Source organism: Bubalus bubalis, chromosome 21 (genome assembly GCF_019923935.1).
Source record: "Bubalus bubalis isolate 160015118507 breed Murrah chromosome 21, NDDB_SH_1, whole genome shotgun sequence".
In the NCBI taxonomy this organism is placed as follows: Eukaryota; Metazoa; Chordata; class Mammalia; order Artiodactyla; family Bovidae; genus Bubalus; species Bubalus bubalis.
The window spans coordinates 28,573,946-28,593,421 of NC_059177.1; the positions used below are offsets into that span (position 1 = coordinate 28,573,946).

Genomic DNA, 19,476 nt, shown 5'->3' on the forward strand with positions numbered 1-19,476 from the left:
GTCTAAAGAGCCGGTTTCCATCTCTGGATCAGGAAGATCCCCTGGAGAAGAGAAAAGCAACCCACACCAGTATTCCTGCCTGAAGAATCCCATGATAAGAGGAGCCTGGCAGGCTACAGTCCATAGTCCGACTGGCAGAGAGTCAGACACAACTGAGCAACTCACACACACACACACACACACACAGCCTGTTACCATCTGAGGATGAGGGCAGAGCTCAAGAGCCTGCATTTTTGGAAACACATTCCTCCAGGATAGCCTCAGGCAGAGCCATATTTGGGAACTGCTGGATTTATCTGGACACAATTTAAAACCTTACCGGGATGAAAAATAACACTAAAATATAAAAGAAAAACAAAATCAGAAAGGTAGGATTTGCATGGAACATGGCAGAAGAGTAAGTGACTCTTCTGCCATGAAGAAAGCTTGCTCAAATGTTTAAGACATCCCAGTAGATAAACAAAGTGAAAAAATGATTCAATTCATAGCCACCAAAGCCCATCAGCCCCCTCTGGAACTCTGCAGGCGATCACTCTGATCAAGTTTCCCCATGCTTCCTCCTATATGGACGCACACGTGCCCAGAGAAAAGGTTTGAGAGCAAAGGGACTTTCAGTAGCTTCCTCCCTTCCACCGCTCGGTCTGCCTCCAGAACCCTGCAGGGCTCCGGGGCCACCCCAGCAGAGATGACGGTGACGACAGGGGTCCTAACAGCATCAGTCACAGCAAATTCCTGCTCTGAGACAAGAGAGCACCAGAAAGCTTAGGGATGTTCTCACTGAACCCCTGGGAGGAAGCAGTCTTTCCCTTACATGAGTAAACTCAGGCTCTGAAAGGTTTAAGTCACACCAGTAGCAAAATCAAAAGGAAATCTGGGGCTCTCAAAATCATCCTGAGCATCTCCGCCATTCATTAAAAACGACATTTTATAGTTTTTGTGAAATCCAACCTAAGTGCAGCCTCAAGACCCAACTCGCAGCAAGCCCCTGAAGACCGTCCAAGTCAGCAAGTAAATAAAACCAAAACACACGTCATTTTCTCGGAGCCCCAAGACTGGGCCCCTCACTTAACTTCACAAGGAATCCATGAAATCGTGCAGTTATTCCCGTTTTACAAACAAGCGAAATGAAATCAGAAGTCAGGCGCTTTACCTGAGGGCCAGTGGATGGGTTTTTGTTTGAAGAGTCCCGGCGGTGTTTTCTTTTGAGGGTTTTCCAAAATGAAAGGTGCAGCTTGAGGCCAGGTGAACACACTTCCAGATCTCAAGTCTCTCCTGCTCCACTACGAGGACGCGAAGTCCCGAACTGTCCCCACAGTCTGGGCCCCGAATCGGGGGCGGCATCTCGTGGGAGCAGCAGCGAGAACCAGCGAGCCCGCGGGGCTGGACCGGAGCTGGGTGGGCGGTGCCGCGCCCGCGTGGAGCACGTGGGCCGGCCGACTGCGCAAACGCCTGGGAAGACGCGACCCCTCCGCGGCCCATCTGTGCGTCCTGCGAGTCGTGAAACGAGGCGAGGCGGAGGGGAAGCAGGAGGAGGGAAGGCCTGGGGGGTAAAGCCATTGATTCACACAGCCTGTTTGCCCGCCTCCCCAAGCCTCCAGAGGGTAGAACTCAGCTTGTATGTGACCAGCTAGAGGCCCCTGTTCAATTCAGCTGCTCAGTCGTTTTCGACTCTTCGCGACCCCATGGACTGCAGCACGCCAGGCCTCCCTGTCCATCGCCAACTCCCAGAGTTCATTCAAACTCATGTCCATCCAATCAGTGATGCCATCCAACCATCTCATCCTCTGTCGTCCCCTTGTCCTCCCACCTTCAATCTCTCCCAGCATCAGGGTCTTTTCAGATGAGTCAGTTCTTCCCATCAGGTGGCCCAAGTATTGGAGTTTCAGCTTCAACATCAGCCCTTCCAATGAATATTCAGGACTGATTTCCTTTAGGATGGACTGGTTGGATCTCCTTGCAGTCCCAGGGACAGAGGCCCCTATAACAGCCCCAAACGCGGATCCCTACTCAGTTTCTAAACAGATTTCCTCCAGTCATGCCAAGCACTTAAATTTTGTGCTGAGCACTGAAATCATCCTCATTTTTCTTCACTGATGGTTAAGTTACTTAGAAACAGTTTTTCCCTTCCCAACATGTGAGGGCCTTTTTTGAGTTTGTTCTATTTATTAATGTCTAACTGTGCAAGGCCCAGGGACCTTGCACAGTATCACTCTGCCTGGTTCCCTCCACTCCAGCCCCTCAGGAAGGGTTATTATTTCTGCTCTCCAGATGGAAATGATAGACTCAGGTCCCGGACAGGCCAAATGCATCCGCCTTTCTCCTCTCCCTCTTCTCCCCCGCTCTCCGCTTGAGGAGCAGAAATAAAACTCCTCCTCCGCACGTGGCAGGAACAGGCCAAGCACAGGGAGGTCACCTGACCAAGTGCCTTCTGGAGCCGGTTTGCGGCTCATTTCCTAGAGCTGCCTCAGCTGCTGGGTTGGGGGAGGTGCAGGGACCCTGGAGGCGCCCTGGTCCACTGTTTCTCTGGCTGTTTTGAGCATCTGAACCCCTCAGATCCTTATTTAAAACTCTGGTTCCCAGGAGACCCCACAGGAGCCTCAGAACCCCCAGGGTTGAGCCCGGACTCTCCAAGTGAATCTGATGCCCAACCCAGGGTAAGAAACACTGCTCTGATCCAGCCGGTGTATCAGACCTCTGGGAACCCAATACCAGGGGACCAAGTCACCCAGCAAGTTAGTGACAGGGTTATGGCAGGAATTTAATGGTGGGACCCCCCCAAACCCAGAAGCCACCACCCCAGTAATTCCTTAAAATGACTTTCTCTCCATCATCTTCATATTCTCTTAGATAGCCAGTTTTCAGGCTGAGTGGTTTGAAATAAATGAACAGCAACAACACACTTCCAGGCTGCAATATTAAAGGTCACCAGAGCTTGGGGCAGGCAAGGCTATTACAATAATATGCCTTGCCTCTTTTAATCCTCACCGTGGGGCCAAGAGACAAAATTATGGCTGGGACCATTTCTCAGATTGGGAAACAGGGACCTTGAGCAGACAGCTGATTCGGCTGAGCTCAGGGGTAACTCAGGCATGACATTGCTTCTGCCTTCAGGTCCTTAATACCGAAGCCACCTGTGAGATGCTAGGTTTAGCCCTACACCGAGAGTGAAGCCCTTAAGCATCAGGTCAACCCTGGGAGGCAGGAACTGTTGTTATTCACTTTTAACTGATGACTCATAGACAATAATGTGTATTGAGACTTATTATGTAGCAGGTGCCTTGCCAGCTGATTTTTTCACACCTATTGTAATTTAATCCTTTCAACAATATGTTCTGTTTCTCTACCCATCTTAGAGAATGGGAAACTGAGGCCTGGAGACCTGAGGAACCTCCCCAAGTGCACACAGCTGCTAATAGCACGGTGGCCTCCACTTTGACGCTCTTCACCTTGAGAACGTAGGCTCTCTGAGGGCAGGGCTGGCTTTGCGCCCCATTTTCCCTCAGGACCCTGCACACCAGGAGGTACCTAACAGGTCTTTAATTAATCCGATTCAATACAATTAAAAATGCAACTCCAGGGACTTGCCTAGTGGCCTAGTGATTAGGAATCTGCCTGCCATTGCAGGGGATGTGGGTTCGATGCCTGGTCCAGGAACTATGATCCCACGTTTCACAGGAGGAACAGAGCCCACATTCTAGAGCCCGCAGGCCACAAGGGAAGCCACAAAAACACGAAGCCCATGCACCACAACAAAGAATAGTGCAACAAAGAATAGTCCCTTCTTGCTTCCGTTAGAGAAACCTGTGTACAGCAACAAAGAAACAGCAGAGCCATAAATAAATAAATCCAACTCAATACAACAGATTGAACTGTTAAGCCTCTCTTGAAATCCAATAGAACCTGCCGTACACACCTTGCCTCCCCAGGGCCCAGCACAGGGCGGAACTCAGAAGGTGCCCAGAAGGTTTCCATGAACAAGTTCCAGGAGGAGGTGCTCTTCCCTGCTGTGTGTCCAAGCTGAAGGTCTGCAGAAAGGCCTCTGTGTCAGCTGCACCCCAGCCCCCAGCAGGCATGTGGCCCCTTGGAGAAGGCAGAACAAACTGCAGGCGCCTTGTTCTCAAACAGCACGGGTGGGGCCAGGCCTCCCCCCAGGTAACCTCCCCCATCACCCCTGTTCCCCCCACACACAGTGCTCAGTACCCTGGGGACCTCTCTCAGCCCCTCCTGCCAATCAGCCTCTAGCTTCAGGGTCTGAAGACTCAAAGCTCAGTCCCCTGAAGGACTCAGTCTAAACCTATGTGGTGTTTCCTGGATGGTCAATGGGCTATTCTCTGTCACCTCCACCCCTGGAGACCAGCCTACTCTAGTCTCTGCTGCACCAGGAAGAATTTACCTGTGTGCATGTTTTCTTTTCTCATGCAGGATGGACAGGTCAGAGAAAGGACAGGGAAGCCCAGGTAATCCTTGTGTCTTGGCAGTGGCCAACCTATTTATGACCAAGCACGCTTCTTGTGGAAGATAATTTTCCCAAGGACTGGGGTGGGGTACAATTTCGGGATTCTTCAACATTACATTTCTGTACACTATATTTATTACTATTACACTCTGATATATAATGGAATAATTACACTCCTAACCACAATGCAAAATCAGGGGGATCCCTGAGCTTGTTTTCTTTCAACTAGACAGTCTCATCTGGGCTTTAGAGGCCACCTGGACTCAATTCAAAAGGGCAACCTGCAACCCAAGGTTCACTTTAGCAGTTTTATCATAACCAGGACTCCAGGAAGCAACCAAAAGTCCACGGACTGATGACATGACATAGAGCTACAGCGGGATATAACTCAGCCACAAAAACGATTGAAATCAGGCCATTACCAGCAACACCCATGGGCTGGGGATGATCATACTGAGGGAAGTTACACAGGGAATGACAGAGAGCCTATGATACCACTTATGGGTGACATCTAAAAACTGATACACACTAACTCAATTCCTAAAGAGAAAAAGAATTACGGAGTTAGAAGACACACACGCCCCAAAGGCAAAGAGTTGGCGGGTACAGGAAAGGGAAGAATTAGAAGGTTGGGATTAGCATACACCCAGTAAAAGAGATGATAGAGATAATCAAGAAGGACCTATTCCAGAGTCTAGGTGACACTCTTCAGAGCTCTGTAATAACATATCGGGGACAAGAATAGAAAAAGGAACACATACATGCATCTGCAACAGTGAGTCACGTGGCGGCACTGCCCAAACACACACAACATTCTAAATCAATATTTATTCAATGTAAAATAGGAACTAACTCTCCAAGGAAAAGAACTGACAAAGGTATTTCTTTCCCTTAGCCTCGGCCCCTGGGCTGCTGTCACATCCTTGGAGCCTGAGAAGCCTTGGATCCAGAAGTCTCCACTGCTTTGGGAAGGAATAAGCAGTGCAGGACACGCCTGCAAAACCAACCCGCTTTTATCTGATGTCCGCAACCCGGGAAACAAGACTGCAATATCCAGGTCCAGGTGGGTCTCCCTATACCTGAACCAAGCCGCATGTAATGAGAAAACACTAATCTTTCTGCCCAGAAAAGCTCAGAAACGGAGCCACCTGGGTCTCTACATCTCCTGGCACAGCCCCCTTCTTCAGAGCGGCGCCACTTTTCCAAGGACAGCAACGTTGGGCAACGATGGGGATTTGCCTGAGGGGGTGAATTCTTAGGGAAAAGAGTGGCTGAGAGAAATGCCCTGGGGGCTCTGTTCTAGCATATTCCACTGGAATCAATAGGCGAGGAACACAGGTTTTCAGGGATCTGGTTGCCCAGCAACCCGGAGAGGTCAGGGAGCAGTATCTCTGTCCTATGGATGTTTCTTGAAAATGCAACTTCCAATCTAGTGCTCAGGAGCCGTTCGTATTCAAATGGATTTGTTGTTGTTCAGTCTCTTGGTCTTCCTCTAAACTTTGCAACCCCATGGACTAGAGCACCCCAGGCTTCCCTGTCCTTTACTATCTCCATGAGTTGGCTCAAACTCATGTCCATTGAGTCGGTGATGCCATCCAACCATCTCATCCTCTGTCATCCCCTCCTCCTCCTGCCTTCAATCTTTCCCAGAATCAGGGTCTTTCCCAAGAGTTGATTCTTCCCATCAGGTGGCCAAAGTATTGGAGCTTCACCATCAGCACCAGTTCTTCCAATGAATAATCAGGGTTGATTCCCTTTAGGATTGACTGGTTTGACCTCCTTGGTGTCCAGGGGGACTCTCAAGAGTCTTCTTCAGCACCACAGTTCAAAAGCATCAACTCTTTGTTTCTTGGCCTTCTTTATGGTCAAACTCTCACATCCATATAGGATTACTGGAAAAACCATAACTTTGACTAGATGGACTTTTGTCTGGAAAATGATGTCTCTCCTTTTAAATATACTGTCTATGTTTGTCATAGCTTTTGTTCCCAGGAGCAAGTATTTTTTAATTTCATGGTTGCAGTGACCATGCGCAGTTATTTTGAAACCCTAGAAAATTAAATCTGACAATGTTTCCACTTTTCCCCATGTATTTGCCACAAAGTGATGGGACCAGATGCCATAATCTTAATTTATTTAAAGGTTGAGTTTTAAACCACCTTTTTCACTGTCCTCTTTTACCTTCATCAAGAAGCTCTTTAGTTCCTCTTCACATCTGCCATTGAAGTGGAATCACCTGCATATCTGAGGTTGATATTTCTCCCAGCAATCTTGATTTCAGCCCGTGAGTCATCCAGCCCAGCATTTCCTATAATGTACTCTGCATATGAGTTAAATAAGCAGGGTGAAATACACAGCCGGATGCACTCCTTTCCCAGTTTTGAACCCAGTCTGTTGTTCCATGTCCAGTTCTAACTGTTGCTTCTTGTCCTGCATACAGGTTTCTCAGGAGGAAGGTCAGGTGGTCTGGTATTCCCATCCCTTTAAGAATATTCCACAGTTTGTTGTGATCCACATAGTCAAAGACTTTAGTCAATGAAGCAGAGTAGATATTTTTTGGAATTCCTTTGCTTTTTCTATGATCCAACAGATGTTGGTAATTTGATCTCTGGTTCCTCTACCTTTTCTAAATCCAGCTTTACATCTGGAAGTTCACAGTTCATGTATGGTTGAAGCCTAACTTGAAGGATTTAGAGCATAATCTTTCTAGCATGTGAAATGAGCAAAATTGTGTGGTAATTTGAACATTCTTTGACACTGCCTGTCTTTGGGATTAAAATGAAAACTGACCTTTTCCAGTCCTGTGGCCACTGCTGAGTTTTCCAAATTTGCTGGCATATTGAATGCAGCACTTTCACAGCATCATCTTTTAGGATTTGAAAAAGCTCAACTGGAATTCCATCACCTTCGCTAACTTTGTTAGTAGTGATGCTTCCTAAGGTCCACTTGACTCCACAGTCCAGGATGACTGGCTCTAGGTGACCGATCACATCATTAAGGGACCATTAAGATCTTTCTTGTACAGTTCTTCTGTGTATTCTTGCCACCTCTTCTTAATATCTTCTGCTTCTGTTAGGGCCATACTGTTTCTGTCCTTTATTGTGCCTACCTTTGCATGAAATGTTCCCTTATATCTCCAGTTTTCTTAAGGAGATTGCTATTATGTCCCATTCTAACATTTTCCTCTATTTCTTTGCATTGTTCACATAAGAAGGCTTTCTTATCTCTCCTTGCTATTCCCTGGAACTCTGAATTCAGGACAGTGAAGAACATGCCTGCAGAACCAGCCCGTTTACATCTGATGTCCCACACCTTGGAAAAGATCTCAAAATTCAGATCCAAGCGGGTCACCCTACACCTCAACCAAGCCGTGGGTACCCAAAACCCACTAAACTTTCGACCCACAAAAGCTCAGAAATGTCACCTGGTCTCCAAGTCTCCTGGCACAGGCACTTTGTTCACAGAGGCAGCACTTTTCCAAGGACAGCAACATCTGCACAGCAGTTACTGGCAGCAATGGGGATCGGACTCAGGGGGTGAATTCTTAGAGAAAAGAGGAGCTGAGAGAAACGCCCTGTGGTCTTTCTTCTGGCATAGTCTTCTGGAATCAATATACAAGGAACACAAGGTTCTCAGGGGTCTGCTTCCCAAGCAACCCGGGAGGTCAAGGAGCAGTGTCTCCGCCTTGTGGACAATTGTGGTAACTACAACATCTCTGCCGGAGCTCAGAGGCCCTTTCTATTCAAAAGGCAGGCGGAGCTGTAAAGGACACCTGCCTTGCAGAAATCGCCTGGGGGCAGGCACTTGGGAAAGATCTCAAAACGGGGAGGACCTTTAGCAAATCAACTTCAAAAGATACACATAACGCACACATTATCCTTTGACTTTCTTTTTTAAGAGCAAACGATTTAATAATTCAAGGGCTGCAAATGACAACAGTAACCAAGTATTGCCTCGGCACAGGAGAAAGGTCGCCGGCAAATGTTTGAACCCGTGAAAGGGCCAGAGTTACTGTAAAGCCAAAGGAACGCCCCTTGGCCTCTTTGGGGAAGATCATGTGTTACCAGCCACAACGACCAACACTATGCTGCTAAGTCACTTCAGTCGTGTCTGACTCTGTGCGACCCCATAGACGGCACACCAGGCTTCCCCGTCCCTGGGACTCTCCAGGCAAGAACACAGGAGTGGGTTGCCATTTCCTTCTCCAGTGCATGAAAGTGAAAAGTGAAAGTGAAGTCGCTCAGTCGAGTCCGACTCTTCGCGACCCCAGGGACTGGAGCCTACCAGGCTCCTCTGTCCATGGGATTTTCCAGGCAAAAGTACTGGAGTGGGGTGCCATTGCCTTCTCCAACACTATGGGAGTCCCTAATAAAACTGACATGGAGCAAGCACGTGATCCACATTCCCACTCAGGGGCCTGGGTGCAATGAAAACCACCAATTCAAAAAGACACTGGTACCCAGCCATCTTATAATAGCCAGGACGGCAGGAAACAAACATCCAAGGGCTGAAAGTGGTACAGAGCTAAAAGTAATAGGACTCACCCTAGAAAAGAATGAAATCAAGTCAGTGCCGCAATAACCAATCATCCGGGGGTGATCGTACTAAGCACGGGAAGTGAAACAGGGAACACCAGTTAGCCAACAATACCAGTTTGGTGACATCTAAAAATCAATGCACACTGACTTAATTCTTAAACTGAAAAAGGCTTGCAGTATTAGAAGACATACTTATGGCCCACATTTTTGCCCCTTTTCTGCTTTGGGAAGATCAGTTGTTACCAGCCACGATGAAAGCAGTATGGGAGTTCTTGAGAAAACCGAATTAGAGCAAAGACCTGATGTGCAATCATTTTCTGGTCTCTATCTGAGATAACCACCAATTAGAAAAGGCAGTTGCATGCCTTCATACACTGCAGCTCCCTTTAAATAGGCAGGAGTCCAGGAGGCAACTAAATGTCCATGTTCCGTTGGATATACTAAAACAGTGTATAGAGTTACAACAGAATATGATATAGTTGTAGAAAATAATGAAATCAGGCCATTTGTGGAAATGCATGGACTTGGGGATGAGCATACCAATTATGGAAGTTGCACCAGAAAAAACATATAGCCTGTGATATAAGTTATGGGTGACATCTAAAAATTGATACACATTCACTCATTTGCTAAAGAGTGAAAGGCTTGGAGTTAGAATACACTATTGTGGCTCCGTGAAGGCCAACAGTTTGAGGGTAGGGGAAAGCAAGAATTCAGAGGTTAGGATTGGCATGCACACACACTCTGAGCAAAAGAGATGATCACCAGGGATGTATGCGTAGCCTAGGAAACTTTCTTCAGTGCTCTGGAATAACCTATCTGGGCAAAGAATCTGAAAATTAATAGCTATGTGTATCTGTATAAGTGAATCCACGGCCCAGAGTTTGGGTATCACTGCTGTACCCCACGCTCTGCTCCAGAGCTCAAGGAGATCTCACTGTCTTCCAAGCCTGACTACCCAGGTGGCCCCTCCTGGACTCGCCTCAATCAGTGGATGGCAGTTGCTTAAGTCAAGTCGAAAATCTTGGCATCACCCTGGCTCATTTTTCTTTGCGCCCTAGAATTCCACCATTTGTTTTATTGGGAGTTTTTTCTCCCTGTCACACCCCCACAGTTTGTGAGATCTTAGTTGATCTTAGTCCCCCAACCAGAGATCTAACCCGTGCTTCCTGCCATGCAAGTATGGAATCTTAACCACTGGATTGCCAGGGAATTCCCTCTTTAATACCTTTTCTGTCCTTCTCTCCCTTCCCTATTTGTTTTTATCACTCTCAATTTCTATCTCCCTCTGACCATGTGGTTTTATTTCCTCCAAAGGACTTGCTTTCTGAAATGATCTTGTTGTTTTTACTTCCTTATGTGTTTATTTTGTCTCCCTCCCTCCCAAAAATGTAAGCTTCATGAAGACAGGGGCATCGTCTTGTTCGTGCCTTGATAGCTGAATCAGTGAAGGAAGTAGAGAACTTATATTCTTAAAAACTAGGCAGCAAGCTCGGCTTGTAGCACAGAAAACTGGAAATGGAAATTCTGCTTTGCTTTTCCACTGATGCTCTGCCTCTGTTTCTCAGCGAGTCTTCCTTTGGGTCCTTGTCCTAGCTCTCACACACCTGAGTGCGCCGTACCTCGCTCCCCTTTCAGATCTCACACGTTGTCCTTCAAAATGGTTTTGGCACATTTTGCTGCAAGATGCTGTCTCCAAGCCTCCATATGTGTCTGCACGTCTTCTGTTGTGGTTACTTTGAAGTTTGTTGAATTGTTTTGTTTTGACAGGACTGTCACATCTCAAAACTTATTGCTGACTAAAAACATATGCACGACCATTTTTTTTTTCCATTCTTTTTCAATTTTTAAGAAACGCCATTACATCTTGCAACTAAACATACGACCACAAGAGGGCACCCTGAGGCTGTGCTTTGCTCCGTGTTAAACAATGGAAAATTGAAGAGATGGCAGGGACCCGGCTAAACACCGGGACTCGTATCTTTCTTCATTCCGAGATCTGCATGTCTCAGTGGTTAATACACCATCTGGGGAGCAGGCTTGGGAAACATCATTAATGATAATAAAAATGGCATTAAATAACAAACTTCAGAGCTTCATCCAGTTAATAGGAACTTAATTTTAAAAGTACCATATTTACTTAAATATGCTTCTAAGTTCTTTTACCAGGGTTGAGTGAAAAAGTACAAACCAACAACTATAAGCAAAAATCAAAAAATCTGGTACTCATAAATTACAGCCTTCGGGAAAATTTCCTCCATAATAGAATATCCACACAAGACTGGTAGAGTAGTTGAAAGGAAGAAAGGGAACTTGGGCACTCTTGTCACAAGAGGGCCATTCCTACTCCATTAACTTCTTAGATAATAACACCCTCAGCAGTAAATCTGACCTTCAGAAATGCTGTAAAGGGGATGCTTTGATGGATTTGGAAGAAGTGAGGCGAGAGGGGATAGGGAAAGGTTTTAAACATTCAAGTAGATGTTATCAGTTGCCCTGACATAAGGCTGAGGAAAAGGGAAAACTGACCTCCCTCCAAGAACCCCTTTTGATATTTAACTATGTGTCATTACAGAGATTAATTAACCTCTCTGAGTCAACTTTTTTTTTTAAAAATTCTGCACTAGGATGATAAGAGTACCTACTTCCAGGTTGGGAGGGTCAGGAAAAGCAAATCTAAATCATCCGGTGCATAATGCTTTGGAAGGGCTATGCTAAGTCATCACTGATTTCACATTCTAAGTCTGGAAAAGTGAAATGAATTGAAAAATGCTACCTCTATGTCTCCTCTTTGAATTCCACAAGAGATGCTAGGAAAGATTTCAGTTTTAAATTCAAATAAATTCATGAAAATGATCACCCTTTGATAAATGCCATTTGCTTCAGACCTTCCTATGAAGGAGATAGAGCAATATTTAAGGACCTACTTTTTAGATCTTTTTGACATCAACATCCGGTCAATGGCTGAAATAAAAGCATCTTCAAAATACTTCAGAAAGCATCTGAATGACACAGGTTTCACAGGATATCCAAAGCCTACTTTGTTCAAATTTTGGGGAGTGAAGGAAAGGAGCAGAGGACTCAGAAAGTCATGCCCTGCTGTAAAGAAGCCTCCATAAAAATGATGGGAGTTTCAATAACAGATACCTCAAGGATTCACTGGAAGATCATATACGCAAACTGTAATTTCAGGTGTCTAGTAGTAGCTCAGATGGTAAAGCATCTGCCTGCAATGCAGGAGACCTGGGTTCGATCCCTGGGTCGCGAAGATCCCCTGGAGGAGGGCATAGCAGCCCACTCCAGTACTCTTGCCTGGAGAATCCCATGCACAGAAGAGGGTGGTAGGCTACAATCCATGGGGTCGCAAACAGTCTGACATGACTGAGCGACTAACACACACACACACACAGTGATCACACGAGTTTGTAACCAAGGCTTGTGAGATGCTACTTAGCAGATTCATCACTTACTACACCAAGATGTAGTTCCCTAACTTTTATGAACCAGAACACTTGATTCCTGCTCAGCCAAGCCTCGTGTGTTGGTTTTTCACCTTCGTGCTGGCCTTCTCAAAGGAGAAGATGGCTATTCTCTTCAAGACCTGGGTCTGAATTGCACTGCAGGAGGAGGAGCTCAGGGGAGGGAACAGAAAGGGCAGAAGGCAAAGGAAACAGAGGCAAAGAACAAAGCCCTTTTTCCTAGTGAGGAAACCCTCCCTGTGAACTTCTGCGTTCACGTCACTGGCCAGAGTTGCATGATGTGCCTGCTTCTGGGAGCTGGGGGTCAGTAGTCACCTGTGCAGCCTCTACAGTAAAGGCAGGGAGAGGGAAAGGCGATGATCATGGCTTTGAGGCTGTCTGTTAATACTCTGCCATGGGCCCCGAGGATTTTCATTGTTTTATTTTACCAGCGAAAGATACTAACAGAGCACCAACTACCGCCTGCTACCTCCATCATTTAATACAAGAGAGATTTTAATGATTCAAAAGGAGCAAAGATAATCTCAGAACCATGACTGGTTGTATATAGTGCTGTCATGAAGTCATGTGAGAAGTTCTCCACATAGTCCTTAGTTTCTGCATTTCTTTAAAACCCAGTGAAATGTTCGGCCCAGAATGGCACCCATCCAGGAGATGGTGTGAGGAAGGGCTACCCTCCTTGTCTGCAGGGTGACCTGTAAGCCATAACACTGAGGAGTCTATGATTTCTGAGTCACTACACAGAAAAAGACTCTTTTTTTCCAGATTTGTTCATCCTCATGACCATGAAATAAATCCTAGAGGAATTTAGTCTGGTTACAAACTTTTATGAGCTGCTGTAAATGAAGATGTAGGGCTTCCCTTATGGCTCAATGGTAAAGAATCCATCTGCCATGCAGGAGATGTGGGTTTGATCCCTGTGTCGGGAAGATCCCCTGGAGGAGGGCATGGCAACCCATTGCAGTATTCTTACCTGGAGAATCCCATGGACAGAGGAGCCTGGTGGGCTGTAGTCCATGGGGTTGCAAAAGAGTCAGACATGACTTAGCGACTAAACAATAGCAACAAAGGGAGATGGACATTAATGGGCCAAACACGTCTGTTTCTGTTCCAGAGCGAGAGGAATATGCCATTATTAGAGATCAGGGGCTTCCCCGGTGACTCCGTGGTAAATATTGCTGCCAATACAGGGGACACAAAATTCGATCCCGGGTCCAGAAAGATCCCACACGCTGCAGAGCAACTAAGCTGGTGCGCCACAACTATTGAGCCCGTGCTCTCGACACGGGGCTGGAACTACCGAGCGCATGTCCCCAACTACTGGAGCCCTCGTGCCTGACGGCCTGCACTCTGCAGTAAGAGAGGCCACTGCAATGAGAAACCTTCATACCGCGACTAGAGAAAACCCTCACAGCAACAAAGACCCAGCACAGCCAAAAATAAATAAAATATTTAAAAATATATTAAATATGAATTTCCTACCAGTTCAGTCCAGTCGCTCAGTTGTATCCGACTCTTTGCAACCCCATGGACTGCAAGCATACCAGGCTTCCATGACCATCACCAACTCCCGGAGTTTACCCAAACCCATGTCCATAGAGTCGATGATGCCATCCAACCATCTCATCCTCTGTCATCCCCTTCTCCTCCTAGCCTCAATCTTTCCCAGCATCAGGGTCTTTTCCAATGAGTCAGCTCTTCACATCAGGTGACCAAAGTATTAGAGTTTCAGCTTCAGCATCAGTCCTTCTAATGAATATTCAGGACTGATTTCCTTGAGGATTGACTGGTTTGATCTCCTGGCAGTCCAACGGACTCTCAAGAGTCTTCTCCAACACCACAGTTCAAAAGCATCAATTCTTCAGCGCTCAGCTTTCTTTATAGTCCAACTCTCACATGACTACTGGAAAAACCATAGCTTTGACTAGACGGACCTTTGTCAGCAAAGTAATGTCTCTGCTTTTTAATATGTCGTCTAGCTTGGTCATGGCTTTACTTCCAAGGAGTAAGTGTCTTTTAATTTCTTGGCTGCAGTCACCATCTGCAGTGATTTTGGAGCCCAGAAAAATAAAGTCTCTCAGCGTTTCCATTGTTTCCCCATCTATTTGCCATGAAGTGATGGGACCAGATGCCATGATATTCATTTTCTAAATATTGAGGTTTAAGCCAACTTTTTCACTCTCCTCTTTCACTTTCATCAAGAGACTCTTTAGTTCTTCACTTTCGGCCATAAGAGTGGTATCATCTGCGTATCTGAGGTTATTGATATTTCTCCTGGCAATCTTGATTCCAGCTTGTGCTTCATCCAGCTTGGTGTTTTGGATGATAAACTCTGCATATAAGTTAAGTAAGCAGGATGACAATATACAGCCTTGACTTACTTCTTTCCCAGTTTGAACCAGTCTGTTGTTCCATGTCCGGTTGCAACTGTTGCTTCTTGACCTGCATACAGATTTCTCAGGAGGCAGATCAGGTGGTCTGGTATTCCCATCTCTTTAAGAATTTTCCACAATTTGTTGTGATCCACACAGTCAAAGGCTTTGGTGTAGTCAATAAAGCAGAAGTAGATGTTTTTCTGGAACTCTCTTGCTTTTTCTATGATCCAGTGGATGTTAGCAATTTGATCTCTGGTTCCTCTGCCTTTTCTAAATCCGGCTAGAACATCTTGATGTTCACCGTTCACATACTTTGAAGTGTGGCTTGGAGAATTTTGAGAATTACTTTGCTAGAATGTGAGATGAATGCAATTGTGTGGTAGTTTGAACATTCTTTGGCACTGCCTTTCTTTGGGATTGGAATGAAAACTGACCTTTTCCAGTTCTGTGGCCACTGCTAAGTTTTCCAAATTTGCTGGCATATTGAGTGCAGCACTTTCACAGCATCATCTTCCAGGATTTGAAATACCTCAACTGGAATTCTATCACCTCCACCAGCTTTGTTCATAGTGATGCTTCCTAAGGCCCACTTGACCGCATTCCAGGATGTCTGGCTCTAGGTCAGTGATCACACCATCGTGGTTATCTGGGTCATGAAGATCTTTTTTGTAATAGTTCTTCTGTGTATTCTTGCCACTTCTTCTTAACATCTTCTGCTTCTATTAGGTCCATACTGTTTCTGTCCTTTATTGTGCCCATCTTTGCATGACATGTTCCCTTGTATCTCTAATTTTCTTGAAGAGATCTCTAGTCTTTCCCAGTCTATTGTCTTCCTCTATTTCTTTGCATTGATCACTGAGGAAGGCTTTCTTATCTCTCCTTGCTATTCTTTGGAACTCTGTATTCAAATGGGTATGGTAGTGGTAATGGTTTAGTTGCTAAGTCATGTCCAATTCTTGCAATCCCATGGACTGTAGCCTGTTAGGCTTCTCTGTCCTTGGGATTCTCCAGGCGAGAATACTGGAGTGGGTTGCCATTCCCTCCTCCAGGGGATCTTCCCAACCCAGGAATCGAACCCAGGTCTCCTCCATTGCAGGCAGATGATTTACCAAGTAAGCTATGAGGGAAGCCCCTCAAATGGGTTTATCTTTCCTTTTCTCCTTTGCCTTTAGCTTCTCTTCTTTTCTCAGGTATTTGTAAGGCCTCCTCAGACAACCATTTTGCCTTTTTTGCATTTATTTTTCCTGGGGATGGTCTTAATCACTGCCTCCTGTACAATGTCATGAACCTCTGTCCATAGTTCTTCAGGCACTGTGTCTATCAGATCTAATCCCTTGAATCTATTCCTCACTTCCACTGGATAATCATAAGAGATTTGATTTAGGTCATACCTGAATGGTCTAGTGGTTTTCCCTACTTTCTGCAATTTAAGTCTGAATTTGGCAATAAGGAATTCATGATCTGAGCCACAGTCAGCTCCCAGTCTTGTTTTTGCTGACTGTATAGAGCTTCTCCATCTTTGGCTGGAAAGAACATAATCAATCTGATTTCGGGTGTTGACCATCTGGTGATGTCCACGTGTAGAATCTTGTGTTTTTGGAAGAGGGTGTTTGCTATGACCAGTGCATTCTCTTGGGAAAACTCTGTCATCCTTTGTGCTTCATTTTGTACTCCAAGGACAAATTTGCCTGTTACTTCCTACTTTTACATTCCAATCCCCTATGATGAAAAGGATATCTTTTTTGTTGTTAGTTCTAGAAGGTCTTGTAGGTCTTCATGAAACCATTCAACTTCAGCTTCTTCAGCATTACTGGTTGGGGCATAGACTTGGATTACTGTGAATGAATGGTTTCCCTTGGAAATGAATAGAATCACTCTGTCATTTTTGAGGTTGCACCCAAGTACTGCATTTCAGACTCTTTTGTTGACTGTAATGGCTACTCCATTTCTTCTGAGGGATTCTTGCTCACAGTAGTTGATATAATGGTCATCTTAATTAAATTTGCCCGTTGCAGTCCATTTTAGTTCACTGATTCCTAAAATGTCAATGTTCACTCTTGCTGTCTCCTGTTTGACCACTTCCAATTTACCTTGACTCATACATAGACCTAACATTCCAGGTTCCTATGCAATATTGTTCTTTACAGCATCAGACCTTGCTTCTCTCACCAGTCACATCCACAACTGAGTATTGTTTTAGCTTTGGCTTCATCTCTTCATTCTTTCTGGAGTTATTTCTCCACTGATATCCAGTAGCATATTGGGCACCTACTGACCTGAGGAGTTCATCTTTCAGTGTCCTATCTTTTTGCCTTTTCATACTGTTCATGGGGTTCCCAAGGCAAGAATGCTGAAGTGGTTTTTAACATTCCCTTCTCCAGTGGGCCATGTTTTGTCAGAAGTCTCCACAAGGAGTTCTGTTTGAGTTTGTCAGAACTCTCCACTATGAGTATAAGAAAAAATGAATTTCTTATACTTAAAAAAAGAGAGAGAGAAAGAAAGAAACCAGTCTGGACCTGTAGTCCCAACTTCTGAATGAGAAAAGGATACATGAGCGACCAGCTACCAGTCATCCAAATGCAAAGGCCTTCAAGAAGGGGGGAGCAGGCTGGGCCAAGTCTTGACTAAGTGGGCACACAGAGCTGGTCCTCCCAGCGTGGGGGCCCTAGACTCGAGGGGTCTGATGCCACCTCAGTGGCTCGACCAATTCTGGGACCACAACTGACGATGACAATGTTGTTGGGACAAGAGCTCCAGCGGGAGGTGCTGTCATTTCTCTTCTGTGAAGATGTAGTTTGGCTCTTTCTCTCCTCTCCCCAAAGAAGACTCTGCACCTCTTAGTTGCATATAGGATCTAGTTCTCTGACCAGGGGTTTGACCCAGGCCCCCTGCGCTGGGAGTGTGGGGTCTAAGCCACGAGACCACCACAGGGAAGACCCCACTAAGTGTGTTTTTATGGCCCTTTATTGAATTTCATGCCTCACAAATTTTATTTTTCTTTCAAATTTTTTCCCAACCATTTAACATGTAAAAACTATTTTTTTTCCTTACAGCCCACACAAAAACACGCAGTAGACAGGTTGTCCACTCTTGAGCTAGAGAAATAAAACAGATAATGCATTCAGGAGCAAACTTAGCAAGAAAAACATGCAAAACCTACATAGGGAAATTAAATGATTTTTTGAAGTCACAGAAGTAAACTTGAACAGAAAGGTACCATGTACTTGTTTAGAAAGATTCAACATCATAAAGATGCCCATTCTTCTATAGTTAATTTTACAAAGCATTATGATTGATAAACAACAGGGAACTCTATTCAATATCCTGTGATAAACCATAATGGAAAAGAATATGAAAAAGAATATATGTATACGTGTGTGTGTGTGTGTGTGTATATATATATATATATATATATATATATATATATATATATAAAGTACTGTGCAAGTCATTCAGTCATGTACAATTCTTTGTGACCCCGTGGAGTATACAGTCCATGGCATTCTCCAGGCCAGAATACCGGAATGGATAGCCATTCCCTTCTCCAGGGGATCTTCCCAACCCGGGGACTGAACCCAGGTCTCCCACATTGCAGGCAGATTCTTTACCAGCTGAGCAACTGGGGAAGCCTATTGTGTGTGTGTCTATATATATATATATATATATGTATAGAACTAAATCACTTTGCTGTACAGTAGAAATTAGCACATTATAAATCAGCTATGCTAGAATAAAATAAAAATTTTAAAGATGTATTATGATCAAATTAAAGTACCAACAGATTGTTTTTCTGGAATTGTACAAGCTGATTCTAAAATTCATATGACATAGCTAATACTAATAATATTGCATTACATTATGGAAAGTTAAGAGAACAGATTTTACTTTTAATTGGAGTATGATGGCTTTACAATATTGTGTTAGTTTCTACTGTACAACAAAGTGAACCCCAGAGATAAACCCACATTAATTCACTTATGGTGAATTAATCTATGACAAAGGGGACAAGAACATACAATGGAGAAAAGACAGTCTCTTCAGTGAGCAGTGCTGGGAAAACCAGATAGCTCCTTGTGAAAGAATGAAATTAGAACAGTCCCTAACATTATACACAGAAATAGACTCAAAATGAATTAAAGACCTAATGTAAGACTGGACACGAGAAAACCCTTACAGGAAAATATAGGAAAAAACTCTTTAATGTAAATCACAGTATTTTATAAAGTAGTAAATATAATGTATATACTATTTTATTTTTCTTTTTCACTTATACAGTTTTACATGTTTAACATATTTTTCATAATTATAATTTTCAATAATCCCACAATATTCCATCATGCTATTATACTCTAATGTTTGTTCCAATGCTGGACTCAGGTTGATTTTTTTATTGTGATTCGGTTTGCACTGGGTTGGATTGAGCTTTTTGGAAAGAAGTGGATTTGGAGGGGTTGTTTTTGTTGTTTGTTTTAATAAAGAATAATAAATATATTCTGGCAAAAAAAAATACATAAATTGCAGTAAGATCTTTTCTGACTCATCTCCTAGAAAAATGAAAAATTTTTTAAATGTGCAAATGGAACCTAATTAAACTTAAAAGGTTCTATACAGCAAAGTGGAAATCGCTC

General features: G+C 44.5%; 1 long non-coding RNA gene across 1 annotated transcript; it reads left to right on the top strand.

Annotated features, from left to right (window-relative positions):
• Positions 1–1,854: 1,854 nt before the first annotated feature.
• On the top strand, positions 1,855–4,455 carry LOC123330986. Its single transcript, XR_006547359.2, has 3 exons — positions 1,855–2,654; positions 3,354–4,152; positions 4,423–4,455. It is a non-coding gene; the product is annotated as an uncharacterized LOC123330986 (long non-coding RNA).
• The last annotated feature ends 15,021 nt before the right edge of the window (positions 4,456–19,476 follow it).